The sequence below is a fragment of the Dipteris shenzhenensis genome, chromosome 27 (assembly GCF_047967505.1).
Source record: "Dipteris shenzhenensis isolate YYH24624 ecotype China chromosome 27, Dip_SZ_1.0, whole genome shotgun sequence".
Lineage (NCBI taxonomy): Eukaryota > Viridiplantae > Streptophyta > Polypodiopsida > Gleicheniales > Dipteridaceae > Dipteris > Dipteris shenzhenensis.
This window is the reverse complement of record NC_141622.1, coordinates 36,420,006-36,434,776: the sequence shown is the minus strand read 5'-3', so window position 1 is coordinate 36,434,776 and position 14,771 is coordinate 36,420,006. Positions and strand designations below refer to the sequence as shown.

Genomic DNA, 14,771 nt, shown 5'->3' with positions numbered 1-14,771 from the left:
ACAAATCGGTGTGGCGGTAGGCTGAGTCTCAGTGGATTATAGCAGCAAGACTACTTTGCCACTTACAATACCTGGCCACATATTTAACTCGTCTGCAAAGGATTAATCTCCCCAATCATCTCAAATTGCCATTCAGAGTCCATGAGGCAGCTCCTTCAGTCACCTCAAGGGAGGCTCTTGACACATGCTCTCGAGGACACAGAGGCATCCCTACTATCAGCCAGGTAACAACTAGGGATGTAGAGAGCACCGTGTCTAGCATGGATTTTGACTTAGAGGCATTCACTCTCATAATCCTACACATGGTAGCTTTGTGCCACTGGCTTTTCAACCAAGCGCAATGACCAATTACGTGAATCAATAGTTCCCCTCGTACTAAGATGGATTACTATTGCAGCAGCGCTCATTAGCAGGGTAAAACTAACCTATCTCACAGCAGTCTAAATGTAGCTCATATTCCCTATTGGTGGGTGAACAATCCAACACTTAGCAAATCCTGCTTTGCAATGATAGGAAGATCCGACATCGAAGGATCAAAAAGCAATGTCACTACACAAACGCTTGGATGCCACAAGCCAATTATCCCTGTGATAACTTTTTTGACACCTCTAGCTTCAAATTCCAAAACACTCAAGGATCGATAGGCCATGCTTTCATAATTGGTATTCGTACTGAAAATAAAAATCAAATGAGCCTTTACCCTTATGGTTCCACACAAGATTTCTATTCTCGTTCAGCTCTCATCTTAGGACACCTGTGTTATCTTTTAACAGGTGTGCCGCCCCAGCCAACTCCGCACCTAACAATCTCTTCCGCTTGGATTGGTGCACAGACATGCCTTAAGACCAAAAGCAGGGGCCGAGCCATGCCTCCACCTCATGGAGTAAGTAAAATAACATTAAAAGTAGTGGTATTTCACTTGTGCCTGAAGCTCCCACTTATTCTACAATTTCACAAAGTTGCAGCTCAACAGGGTCTTCTTTCCCTGTTGATTCTTCCAAGCCCATTCCCTTGGCTGTAGTTTTGCTAGATAGTAGATAGGGACAGTGGGAATCTCATTAATCCATTCATGCACGTCACTAATTAGATGATGAGGCATTTGGCTACCTTAAGAGTCATACTTACTCCCGTTGTTTACCTGTGCTTTGTTGAATTTCTTCACTCTAACATTCAAAGCACTGGGCAAAAATCACATCTCAATCACATTGCGTTAACATCCACAGAGGGAGCATCATGATGCTTTGTTTTAAGTAAACAGTCAGATTCCCCTTGTCCGTACAAGTTTTGAGATGGTTGTTCACCATCTAGGGAGGGCCACCCTACAAGGGATGACATTCTATGCCTGTCACCCGATCGACACTTGGAGGTCTACCCTCACCATTGTAGTTTGGGCAGACCCCAGACAGCCTTCGATGTTAGTTCATAGATCCCTAGACCCAGCCCTCATAGCTAATCCTTTTCCCAAAGTTACGGATCCGTTTTGATGACTTCCCTTACCTACATTGTTCTATCGATCAGAGGTTGTTCACCTTGGAGATCTGATGTGGTTATGAGTGCGACTGAGCGTGATCAACAATCGCTCCTCCAAATTTTCATAGACTGCCAGAGGTATCCAATTTTAGGATGGGCGGGCTGTTAAAAAGAAAAGAGAACTCTTCCTAGGGCCCCCGTCGGTGTTTGCAGATTCGGTTATGTTATCGTCCACTGCCAGGTCTCGGTTTGGGAATATTGACCCGATTCCCTTTTGATGTGTGGCGCACAGTGCGCCCTTGTCACAGGACTGCCCCATCTCTTAGGATCGACTGACCCATGTCCAATTGTTGCTCACATGGTACCTTTTTCCACTTCGATCTTCAAAGTTTTCATTTAAATATTTGCTACTACCACCAAGATTTGCACTAGGGTCCGTTTCACTCAGGCTCGTGCCTAGAGTTGTGCCACGACCCCCATGCCCTTGTACTTATCAAGGCATCGCACTCACCTTGATGGCCGAGTATAGGTTGCACGCCTTAGCGCCATCCATTTTCGGGGCTAGTTGATTCGGCAGGTGAGTTGTTACACACTCCTTAGTGGATTTTGACTGCCATGACCACCGTCCTGCTGTCTTAATCAATCAACACCCTATGTGGGATCTACATGAAGTTTGACACCATAACTCGGCTTTCGGTTCATCTCGTATTGCCAATTCTGCTTACCAAAAATGGACCACTTGGAGCAACTATTCTACACTGGGTTTCAACGGAGCAACCCTGGCCACTTACCTATTTAAAGTTTGAGAATAGGTCGAGGGCGTTACACCCCCTATGCCTCTAATCATTTGCTTTACCTGATAAAACTATGCAATGAGCTCCAGCTATCTTGAGGGAAACTTCGGAGGGAACCAGCTACTAGATGGATTGATTAGTCTTTCGTCCCTATACGCAAACCTAACAAACGATTTGCATGCCAATATTGCTACGAGACTCCACCAAATTTTCATCTGGCTTCACCCTGCTCAATCATAGTTGGCCATATTTTGGGTCCCACTAGGTATTCTCCCACTCAAACCTTTCACAAAAGATCATGGTCGGTCAATGGTGCACCCCGCGGGGGGGATCCCACCTCTCAGGTTCCTTGCAGCTCCATGGGTTTCCCACCCACTAGCTCATGTAAATGTTAGACTCGTTGGTCTGTGTTTCAAGACCGGTCAGATGGAAAGCCAAGAATGCCAGCACCTCGAGCACGTAGGTGTGTAAAGCCTGCCACAAGTAGCACATGCTTCGTGCCTCGACCAACACGATGGCATAGGTGGGCCATCGAAAGCCTACTCTTGTTCCATTGTGCTAGCTTGCATTGACCAATGCCCCGCATCAAGCGGCAGATGAGCTCTTTCCATTCCGCATCAGACTAGGGTGCACCCATAGCCTTCATTCATTTCCCCTCTAGCAATTTCAAGCACTTTTTAACTCTCTTTTCAAAGTCCTTTTCATCTTTCCCTCACAGTACTTGCTCGCTACTGGTCTCTTGCCCGTATTTAGCCTTGGATGGAATTTACCACCGCTTAGGGTTGCATTCCCAAATAGCCCACCTCGTCGACGGTGCCTCGCAAAGTAATAGGGTCTGAGCTTGATGGGGTAGTCACCCTCTCTGATGCCCCTTTCTAGGGGAGTTGGGTCTAGTTCGTTGCGAAGGACGCCTCTCCAAACTATAATTCGTGCGGCGAGGCCGCACGATTCTCAAGATGGGCTCTTTTTAGTTCGCTTACTGCTACTAGGGAAATCCTCGTTAGTTTCTTTTCCTCCACTTAGTGCTATGCTTAAACTTGATGGGTAGCCTTGCCTGATCTGAGGTCCATGTTCTGATTTGGGGGGAGCGCGTTGGCGCCCCCTGCAAGCCCGAGATCTTGAGACGTGCACCTTCGACAATTCATTTGCAAACTACCACCCTACAAGGGGACGGACCACCCTTGCGATGCCTCACCACTCAATGCTACCCATCCATTTCAGTCGACCGCATCACCTCGGAGGGGGCATCGCGGATGGCTAGCTTCGCCACTCGGCACCCCTCGAAGAGGAGGGGGAGGTGCATGGTTATGGTTAGGACACTCAAACAGGCATGGCCTTGGACAAGCCACGGGTGCAAGTTGCATTCAAAGACTCGATGATTCACATAATTCTGCAAGTCGCACTACGTATTGCATTTCATTGTGTTCTTCATCGTTGCAGAGCCAAGATATTGCTGAGAGTTGTTTTTACTTGTGTTATGTCCTCCACGAGGGAGGGAGATAAGACCGTTGCATTTCTTCAATGCCTCACACCCCCCATGATGGGGGAAAAAGGTTTATCATGCATCCTCATGCCCACACATGGAGGAAGGGAGCTGCCCATGTGGTGCAAGGGGTAAGATCCCTACACCCGCCGCATGGCCGATGAGATGCCCTAGCTTGATGCCATGCCCACTATCGCTCGACTCCAATGGGGAGCAAGGCATCGACAGCTGGGGCTCCGAGCGTGGCCCCTTGACATTACATCCATAGTTCAGAGTGTTTCTCATAAGGTGCTAGTGGAGTCATCCCCGACATTTGCCAATCCCTAGTCGACATCATTTATGGTTGAGACTAGGATGGTATCGGATCATCTTTGAGCCCCAACTTTCATTCTTGATTAATGAAAACATCCTTGGCAAATGCTTTCATAGTAGTTCGTCTTTCATAAATCCAAGAATTTCACCTCTGACAATGAAATACAAATGCCCCCAACTATGTCTATTAATCATTACTCCAATCCCAAAGACCAAAACAATAGGACCAGAGTCCTATCACATTATTCCATGCTAATTAATGTATTTAGAGCATAGGCTTGCTTTGAGCACTCTAATTTTTTCAAAGTAACATCGCCAAATCCACGTTCAAGCCAACTAAGTCTAGGAGTGTGTCCCCGATAGAAAGAATGGAGCGACAGGTGCACACCAGAAGCATTCGCCCCACCTCAAGATCCAACTACGAGCTTTTTAATTGCAACAACTTAAATATACACTATTGGAGATGGCATTACCATGGCTATTGGCACCAGCCTTCACTAACATTTAGCACATGCGGGGCGCTAATCATTGGTAAGAAAAGTGGGTTAAAAAAAGTGTCGCTATATAGTGAGTCTTTATAAACGTTGCTATATAGCGACACTTGCCAGACTTGTAAAAGGTCGTTATATAGTGACTCTAAGCCACCTTCCTATACTGATGCAGGGAGGTCATGGGTTTGTTTCTGAGAGTAAGACGATGAGGGAGACGACCCCCACTACTACACATGGGCCTTATTCTGACAGTTAATCACTGACGTTTAGCACATGCGGGGCGCTAATCATTGGTAAGCAAAGTGGGTTTAAAAAAGTGTCGCTATATAGTGAGTCTTTATAAACCTCGCTATATAGCGACACTTGCCAGACTTGTAAAACATCGTTATATAGTGACTCTGAGCCACTTTCCTATACTAATATTTTACAAAAGAGTTTTTCCCCATACCGACCTTTAAAGATAGTTTTTCCCAATGACAAAAAAAAATTCTTTTCATACATGTTTAATCCTTTGAAAGAATAAAAGTACATGAGCATGTACATAAAGTTTGAAGCACATATATTCATGCCCAAGTTTGATATGAAAAAAAACAATGAAGAGCATTTACATCAATGGCTTCATCCTGAGCCAAGTTTAGCATGCCAAACAAGTCTATCTCCAACTCTATACCGAGTTGATCTCCTATATCATCATCGTACTCCGGGCATTGTACATTCACCTAAGACTTGATCATATTCTTCAATAAATTCGGGTGATTCTTGATGATCATCATCTCCTTCCTCAATATCATGATATCCATCTTCCTCCCGTACGATGTCATTATGTGCATCTTCCTCTTGGCTCATATTGTGATCTTCATCTTCTTCACTAGATCCATCTGAATCAATTGGATCCGGCATTGGTAGTGGCATCTCTATATCCACATCTCTATCTTCAAAAAATTGCTTACTTTGTGATGCAACTTGGATCACATACCACCATCTTGGATCAAAATGATCCGTATGAAAAACCACCTATATTGAAGATGGGTGCCAAATGCCATCAATTTTATGAAATTATGCTTAAGTACATGTACCAATTGATCTTTAAAAATGAAATCTTTGATTAATTAATTCATTAGTATGCACCTGCTCACAATGCTCGGGAAGAACAAAAGTATCACTTTCATTGGTCCAAAGTTTGGTGGAGTCTATTGCAAAGAAATCACTATTGGCTTTCCTCACTGTCCCATGTGGACCGTTGTATATAGTTCTAAACCATTTTGCATCAAGAATGAAAACACTAAATCATTTAAAGTCAATTTCATAGATTTCGAGTATGTCGCACAATAATCCAACTACGAGGAGACAAGATTGATATCTAAAGCACTTGCTCGGCTATCTTGTGTGAAGTTAGCCACCATGACTCCACAATCATATGTGACTCTCTTTGAATCGATGCGTTCCATGCGAAAATGTCATCCATATGACCATAATGCACTGTACTTTTTGTACTACAAAAGAGCATCATTAAAACAATGAGGATGCATCTATTTTATAGCGTATATTGCCACAAATAATTACTTAATTATGTCAAGAGGTTAGAAACTTACATGCATCATACATCCAGATGATAACTCTTGCTCGTGCTCATTTATTGTCTCTCCATCACATTCGGCTTTACGTAGAGCCAGTTGTAGCCAATCAAGTGACATGTGAGTGGGGAGAAGGGTGAGATCCCGTGGATATGGTTACGATCACCTGTACATTACTCTGAATCTCCTCCTTGCATTTATTCTTTCTACTTTGGCTGCTTCATATCTCTCAATCCACTTCTGCCTCTCCGTGCTATTGAGGATATAAAACTTATTGAATTTCTCCATTTGCTCTTCGCTCACCTTTCTTTCAATCCCTTTTCCTTAAGGAACCTCGCCAATGATGCAATCATCATCCTTGTTATGCCAAGCTTGCAGCATATCGGGATCCATGGATGCAAGAAACTTTGTGATATATACTATAATGACTCTTGCACAAGCCATCCCTCTACCATGCTTGCTTCTAGTCTTGCTCTTTCCCTTACAAATACCTTCAAATTTTTCATAAACTGCTCGAGAAAAAACGTCCACCGACTATGAACAGTACTTGTAATGGCCACCTCATCAACTATGTGCACAAACAAGTGCACTTGAGTTTTCATAATGCTTGAGGGAAAGTGCTTCTCAAGCAAGCATACAGCTTCTATGGAGTCCACCCTAGCCTTCTGGATGCTCGATATGGAGATCTCTTTTTGAGATATCCATGTAAGATATATTCATAGTCAGTCTATAGATTATTCAACTTAAATTGAAGAAAATGCAATCAATGCAAGTTGATAGTAAACATATCTCACAATACCATTGATCTTGAATATAGCATTTCTAACATCTTCTTGTGAGCACCCTTTCATTGTAATTGGGTGGATGAACTATCCAAGCAACAAAGAAGGCATGTCAATAATATAACATAATCATAATTACACGAATGCATCATGATTATCGGTACACTAATCCTACAGCTTACAATACATGTAAGACCTTATGCCAATCATGGGACTTTGGCCCACTAAGCTTATTGTCCTTTGAAAATGCTCCTTTTAAGAAATGCATGTACCCTGTCAGTGTGCGAAAAGAGGCAATGTCTGCCTTGACCATTTCCTCCTCTCTCTTGGAGAGGATCCATGTTGCTTTTGGGAGGACAACTTTACGAGCACACACTTGGGGCCACAAACGAGGAATCCTATTCATAGCGCATAAGTCTTCTCGCACTCCTCCTGAGTCTTTGGAACCAATCAAGTGTGCCCAAATAGTAGACCCCACATTCTTGAAGATATGCATGGGATCCAAGAGATGATTGATTTGTAACTGACCCCAATAAGGAAGCTCGTGAAATATGGATAGCCTCTTCATACCAAGAGGAGGCTCCTCTCCATTTGACCTCCAAGCCTGAATCTAGTCACTTGCCTTTAAATATGGTGGTGGTGGATCAAGCTGGTCTCCATGTGCGAGATGGTTCAGTGGAAGGTATCGAGCATGACCTTTATAAACATTTTTCCTCATATGTTTGGAATATTGTGCAAGCAGTTTCAAACCATCTGCCCAAAAATATGACAAGCATGCTACCCACTTGTAACAAGTCCTGCATGTGTGCATGAAATTTGTGTTAGTATAAGACATGCACGAAAGAGAGTCATAAAAGCATAATCATATATTATACATGTAAAGAGACAACCATGTACCTACGCACTCTCCATATCCTAGCTAGTCATGCATGGTCCACATCAAGATTTCACTAACCAAAATGTCATTGGTATGTCTAGGAGCTCTAGAAATATCAAGGACCCGCACTCCTCTCCATAAATTCTGTAACTTCTTTATCAAAGGTGCCATGTACACGTTTATATTTTTGGCCTTCTACTTCCCTTGCACAAGTAGTGCAAGCATGAGGTGTCCCTTCTTTATTTTTAGCCATGATGGGATATTGTAATTCACCAAGGCTATGGGCCATGTCAACCAAGATGTCGAGCATAACCTGAAAGGGTTCATGCTGTCCATGGCGAGCCCAAGATGTAAGTTGTGTGGCTCCCTTGCAAAGTCCAGCCATTGATTGTCTATGTGCTTCCAAGCTGCACAATCTATGGGAATCCTCAATGTGTCATTAGTGGACCGATGTGTAGCATGCCAAGTCATCAACTCTGCTATGGATTTGCATCAGAACATGTGATGTATTCTAGCAATGATGGGAAAGTGTCTCAAGACATTTACCAAGATCTGCTCACCCTACAAGTCATCTCTATATCATTGTTCCCCACACTCTAGATAACTAACCAAATCTCCATGCTCATGACAAAAGAGAATACAATCATTACGGCAAGCATGGATGGTATCATAATTGATACCCACCATTGTCAGCATCTTCTTCGCTTCATCTCTTGATGCGGGCATGGTATTTGGTGCAGGCAACATCTTTTGGAGCAACCTATTGCAATTCAAACATACATAGGCTTCGAATAATGAGAAACTATGATGATTCTCAAAACAAACAATATCCAAATAATGAGATAAACTAATGCGGGAGCTAACCTCATTAAGGCCGAGACACTTGTATCCGACCACCCATACTTTGCTTTGCAGATTCAAGATCGAGAGACAAGCCCATAGTTTTAATATCCCAGCACCCTCGTACAACTGTGTTGATTGCAACTATCACATATTGGCCTCAGACTCTGGCCTCAGACTCAGACATCACATGTACATGTGATGTAGTGCCCTCAAACATAGAATCCATCATGTCCACCATACCCTCGTCATCATCTAGCACATCTGAGAGGCTATCCTCCTGCTCAAAGTGTGAAGGTATATGTGCACCCTCGCCACCCTCCTCATCTTGTCTCAAGGTTTTGTGTAAATATAAGATGTTGTCTCAAAGTTTTGTGTCATGTACGCATGCAATATTAATCACGAACTCAAATAGCATTGACTTACCAATGATCCATCACCACGTGCACCACAAACAATGGGTACTGGTTCGGGCTCCTCCCCATACATCCACAAGTGGCGCATGACAAAATGGCATTGATGTCATACTTCTCGCTTGTAATGAGTGCAATGACAATACAACCTCTCCTTAAGGCACTCTACATGCTTTCAAGCATTGGCGCATCATTTGATGAGGTTCAACTCATCCCTTCCATCTACACACCTCTAAAATCACAACACAAAATGCAAGGAAACCCATTAAGATCCAAAAAATAGCCACCCATGAGCTCCTTCCCTCTCTCCTTAGATTAAGTTCCCTGAACCATTGCTATATAGCGATGCTTTGCCTTGTTCCATCGCTATATAGCAATGCTTTTAGGATATACAATAACAATTTTAGGATATACAATGTCACTATGGAGCGACTAACCAATGTCGCTATATAACGACACTGGGGGCTAAAACCCGAAACCCCATGTGACGTTGTCTTTCACATCTCTATTATGGAAAAAGCAAAAATCTCTCCTCTAACCTTATATTCGATGACCTCGCTTTCCTCCAACCTCTTTCCCACACTCCTCACCCCTACCCAGCCCCTCTCCTAACACGTGCTCCCTCTCCACCCTTCTCCCTCTTTACTCATGTGAAAGGAAGTCTTTCAAGAAGGTGTGTCTCTTTAAGCAATGTAGGTTCATTTTTTGTGAGATTTTGTTTTGTTACTGTTTAAGCATGTTTCTCCTTGCATTACTAAGCCTATGTGCTAATTTAGCTTGATTTTCAGAGGTTAAGGAAAAAAATGAGATTTGGTGAAAGAAAGAAGACTCACCTCTTCTCTCTTTGGTATTTCTCTTCCTCCTCTTTCCCTTCCTTTCGTGCTTTCTCCTTGTTTGTAGGATTATGCTTGTCTCGTCAATCCAATCCCTTTGGAAAGTTGCTTCTCCAAACTCCTCCTTCCTCTAACTAGTTATCTAAAAATTGGTATGTTTCCTCTCTTTTGTAGGTCTTGTCCATGAAACACCGAGCGAGAATTTTCTAGGTAAGAAAGTGCTTCCTCTCTTTTCCTATTTTTATTTCCATGATTTGCATTGGCCTACATTAGAAACCCTCTCTTCCCCTCTCTTCTCTTATTCCCTCTTCCTCCCCTCTTTCCCTCTTTTCCTCCCTCTTTCCCCCCTCTTTCCCTCCCTCGATTATTTCCTCTTGCCACTCCCCTCTCTTTTTCTCTCTTTCATGTATGCTTATGCATGATCTCATAAGCATATGCTCATATGCTTATACATGAGCTCATAAGCATATGCTGATATGCTTATGCTTATGCATGAGCTTATGCTCATATGCTTATGCTTATGCATGAGCATATGCTTTCTCTCTTCCTCTCTTTTCCTTCTACTCTTTCATCCTCTCTTCTCTCTTTTCTCCTCTCTTTTCTTCTTTTCCCCTCTCTTTTTTCCTCTCTCTTCCTCTCTTTCATCCTCTTCCTTCTCTTCTTTTCCCCTCTCTTTTTTATTCTCTCTTCCTCTCTTTCAATCACTTCCTTCCCTTCTTTTCCCCTCTCTTTCATCCTCTTCCTTCTCTTCTTTTCCCCTCTCATATGCTTATGCTCATGCATGAGCATATGCTCATATGCTCATGTATAAGCATAAGCATATGCTTTCTCTCCTCCCCTCTTTTCCTTCTACTCTTTCATCCTCTCTTCTCTCTTCCTCTCTTTCAATCGCTTCCTTCTCTTTTCCCCTCTCTTTCATCTCTTTTTCTCTCTTTTCATAAGCATATGCATTTTTGTATGCTTATGCTCATATGCTTATGCTTATGCATGAGCATATGCTCATTTGCTTATATGCTCATATGCTCATGCGCATAAGCATAAGCATATGTTTCCTCTCTTTTTCTTGTTTTCCCCTCTCTGTTTTCCACTCTTTCCTTATCTTCCCCTCTTCTTTTTCCTTCTCTTTTCCCCTCTTCCTTCTCTTCTTTTTTCCTCTCTTTTCCCCTCTCTTTTCCCCTCTTCCTTCTCCTCTTTTCCTTCTTTTGCATTTATGTATGCTTATGCTCATATGCTTATGCTTATGCATGAGCATATGCTCATATTCTTATGCCCATATGCTTATGCTTATGCATGAGCATATGCTCATATGCTTATACTCATGCATGAGCATATGCTCTTATGCTCATGCATAAGCATAAGCACATGCTTTCTCTCTTCCTCTCTTTTCCTTCTACTCTTTCATCCTCTCTTCTCTTCCTCTCTTTCAATCGCTTCCTTCTATCCTCTTTTCCTTCTCTTGCATTTATGTATGCTTATGCCTATGCATGAGCATATGCTCATATGCCCATACATAAGCATAAGCATGTGCTTTCTCTCTTCCTCTCTTTTCCTTCTACTCTTTTATCCTCTCTTCTCTCTTTTCTTCTTTTCCCCTCTTCTTTTTCCTCTCTCTTCCTCTCTTTCATCCTCTTCCTTCTCTTCTTTTCCCCTCTCTTTTTTATTCTCTCTTCCTCTCTTTCAATTGCATCCTTCTCTTCTTTTTCCCTCTCTTTTCCCCTCTCTTTCATCTCTTTTTCTCTCTTTTCATACGCATATGCATTTGCTCTCTTTTCTTCTTTTCCCCTCTTTTCTCCTTAGCTGTATTTGGTTCTTTTTTTTTCAAACATATTCTAAATGGAACAATTATGCCCTCACCCATAGCTGTCCTCCAAAAACCCCAACCCAGTTCCCGACGTTGGGGTGATTTGGGACATCTCTTCTCTGCTAGCTGATGTAAAAGAGAAGATTGCGCACGATAGCGATTGGGTGAAGTACAACGTCTAGGTGCATGTGCTTGGGTGGGGTCCAAGCCAAAGGGTAGTGGAGTAGGGGTGACTGAGGAATGCATGACACAACCTACAGGATCTCTGTAGGTTTTGGAGAGACCACCACAACCATTGGAGCACCAAAGATGATTATATAAAGGACATAATGGGTTGTGTGGAGGCCTTCGTGGAGAGCCAGTACATAATACCTGAAGAGTATGACTTTGTATTAGAAGAAGTGGAGGATGAGGTCCCGAGTGACTTGCCTAGAAGCTCGGAGGAGGAAAGTACCTCAGACAGTAATGTAGAGCAGTAGATCTCCTCCACTATTTTGGCTTTTTTGGAGAATGTCTCATTTGGAGATAGATTTTTTTTAAGCATACTTTTGGAGACAGATTTTGCACTCTCTTTCTGTACATGAGAACTCTTGTTTAATAATAGTATTTTTGGCGATATTTTTTATATATGAAAACCTTCTTGGATTCCCTTGTCTTTCATAAATATTTGTCATTTCAAAACTGGCTTTTCATAATTGTCTTAAGTAAATAATTGTCCTTTCATACTTGTCCTTTCTGCATTGATGTCATTTCATAATTTTCTTAAGTGATCAATGCGTCTTTTCATAATTTCTTGAGTTTGAATTTCATAATTGTCTTCATTACTTAATTGTCTTTCCACTTCTTACCCACTTTTGTGTTTGTTTTTGTTTTTGTGTTTGTATCTACATTTGTCCAATCCCCCCAAATTAGACATGGGATCACCTTGCACATTCGATGAGTACGAAAACCCTCATAGGAGGAGACCTCATAATCTCTACTCTCTAGAGGACTTTGATTCCACTCAACCGACTCCTTGGGGGCCTAACCCTGTGACTAAGACTCCTCTCGAGCCTAGCAGTGTGAAGACTACCCCTTGGGGAACTCCTTCGCTACTAGCAGCCCATGGCTTCATCGAGAGTCCCAAAATGTTTGTCACACAGATGAGCGATGCGGAGGTAGCGAGATTTTTCTCTCTCCTATCCTAGAGGACCTCAGCTTTTCTCTCTCCTACATCGATGGCTGGACCTACTCAACAGTCGTCCCCTCTAACCCCTTCGAACGAGGGGTCATCATCTGGGCGTACACATTGTAAGGGAAGGAAGAGTAGGAAGGGTCAAAGCTATTGTGCTAACTTGGGAGATGTAGACAAGTCAATACAGTCACATCCCTATAGGTCTCCACTTGGTCATGAGACCAGTACCAATCAGGTCCCTTGCCCTCTCCCACTCCCTTTGCTACTCCTCGCTCTGTAAGTGTTGAGAGTTCACGCTCAACATCATGTGATCATGGGTGCATAGCACCGTCACGTGATCATATGTGCATAGCATTAACTTTATAGAGTGCTATAAAGGAAAGGGTTAGATCCCCTAACCCTAACCCTAAAAGGGTTTGTATATATTCTATTTTTTCAACTAAATCTAGTGTACAGTTAGTCATTTGTGGTGTGCCCTCTAGCTGTTCCCTCTCTCCTCATCTCCACTCTTCTCCTCTCTCCTCTTCATAAATTTATCATGGTATCAGAGCTCCCTTGCCTTTTGCTGAGGCATTGCAATTCTTGAGAGTGTGAGAGAGATTGTGAGATTGAGAGTTCTCTTGGGTGTTCTCCATGAGAGTCCACTTCCGGTGAGAGATCTTCATCCGACCATTTGGGAGAAAATTTTCATCATTCCTTAAGAGATTTCCGTTTATTCTTATTGTGAGAGAGAGATTTCATTGAGATAGGAATCCATTGCTTGTGAGAGAAATTTAGAGAGGAAATCCATTCGGGAGAGTTCTTGAGATTTAGTTTCGAGAGCTCTATTGTGAAGAGATTCATCTCTTGTCACAGAGGTTCTATTCTATCACAAGCCCAACTACAAAGCAACTGCAAAGGAGTTGACACAGACGACCTCCAACAAAGAAGCAAACCAGCTGTTGGTAAAGCAGCTCCAACCTTCGAGATCTCACAGCCTTCTACAAGGTAGCACAGACATGAGTCTCCAAAGCTCCTCAGGCGAGCTCCATCTAAGGCTCTACCACTGCCCAGCAAATGGCTCCAAAGCTACTCCTCACCAAGAACTACAACTGATCGTAGAAGCCTCTTCATCTTCAACTATGCAACCCGCATGATGACCAACAAAGGCTCTAGCACTGTCTGCAAGGCACACCTCCAGTGATGCTTCCTCAGCACAATGACTGTCCGCACTTGCACCTGCTCACGGGCCTTCTTTATAAGTAGCAATCAATAGCCGCTCCCACACGATGACTCGCTAGCAACGAACTGGCGACTCACCATAGTGCGTCCGATAGACTCTTCAAACAACCAAAGCTTCGCCTGTGACTCTCTACTCCAACCAGCCTCTTTGCAAGTTCAATGTAATCTACAACTCTAGCTGCCATCGCCAAACAAAAGCTAGCTGCCAGTGCTCCTTTCGACTAGTAGCACCCCGTCTGTGACTCACAACGAGCTCAAAGCTCCATCCTCCACACGTCTACAGTAGATATATGCACCAGGCCTCCCACACGGCTACTCTAATGGAACCTCAAACGACTTCAACGACAAGCCGCGAAGGAATCCTTCACCACCATAATCTCAAAGCCCGACATCTCCACGAAACAATAGCTGCCAACACCATAACCTACACGAAATGTATGCCTCTGTAGCCAGAGCTCCAACCGGCCGACCAACGCATGCGCAGCCTCTCACGGACTCCCAGCCTCCATGGATAGAATGCCTATGAACTCAGTGGACTCCTTCAGCAAAGTTCTCTCCAACCTCTAAGGCCAGCCTACCGACGGCTCCAACGCCTTGCCCAGTGCCATTTCCAAGATCAACTCCTGCACGGCCTCGATGGAAACGAGGACAGAATCTATAAAGATTCTGTCAAAATCTCAAAAGATTTCAGTAGCCCTTCTATCGA

The 14,771-nt window shown here is 43.3% G+C and overlaps 2 non-coding genes across 2 annotated transcripts; both read right to left on the bottom strand.

Annotated features, from left to right (window-relative positions):
* LOC147884238 (25S ribosomal RNA) lies at positions 1–3,332 on the bottom strand. Its single transcript, XR_015543734.1, has one exon. It is a non-coding gene; the product is annotated as a 25S ribosomal RNA (ribosomal RNA).
* Positions 3,333–3,578: 246 nt separating this feature from the next.
* On the bottom strand, positions 3,579–3,726 carry LOC147884237 (5.8S ribosomal RNA). The gene has a single exon (XR_015543738.1). It is a non-coding gene; the product is annotated as a 5.8S ribosomal RNA (ribosomal RNA).
* Positions 3,727–14,771: the final 11,045 nt, after the last annotated feature.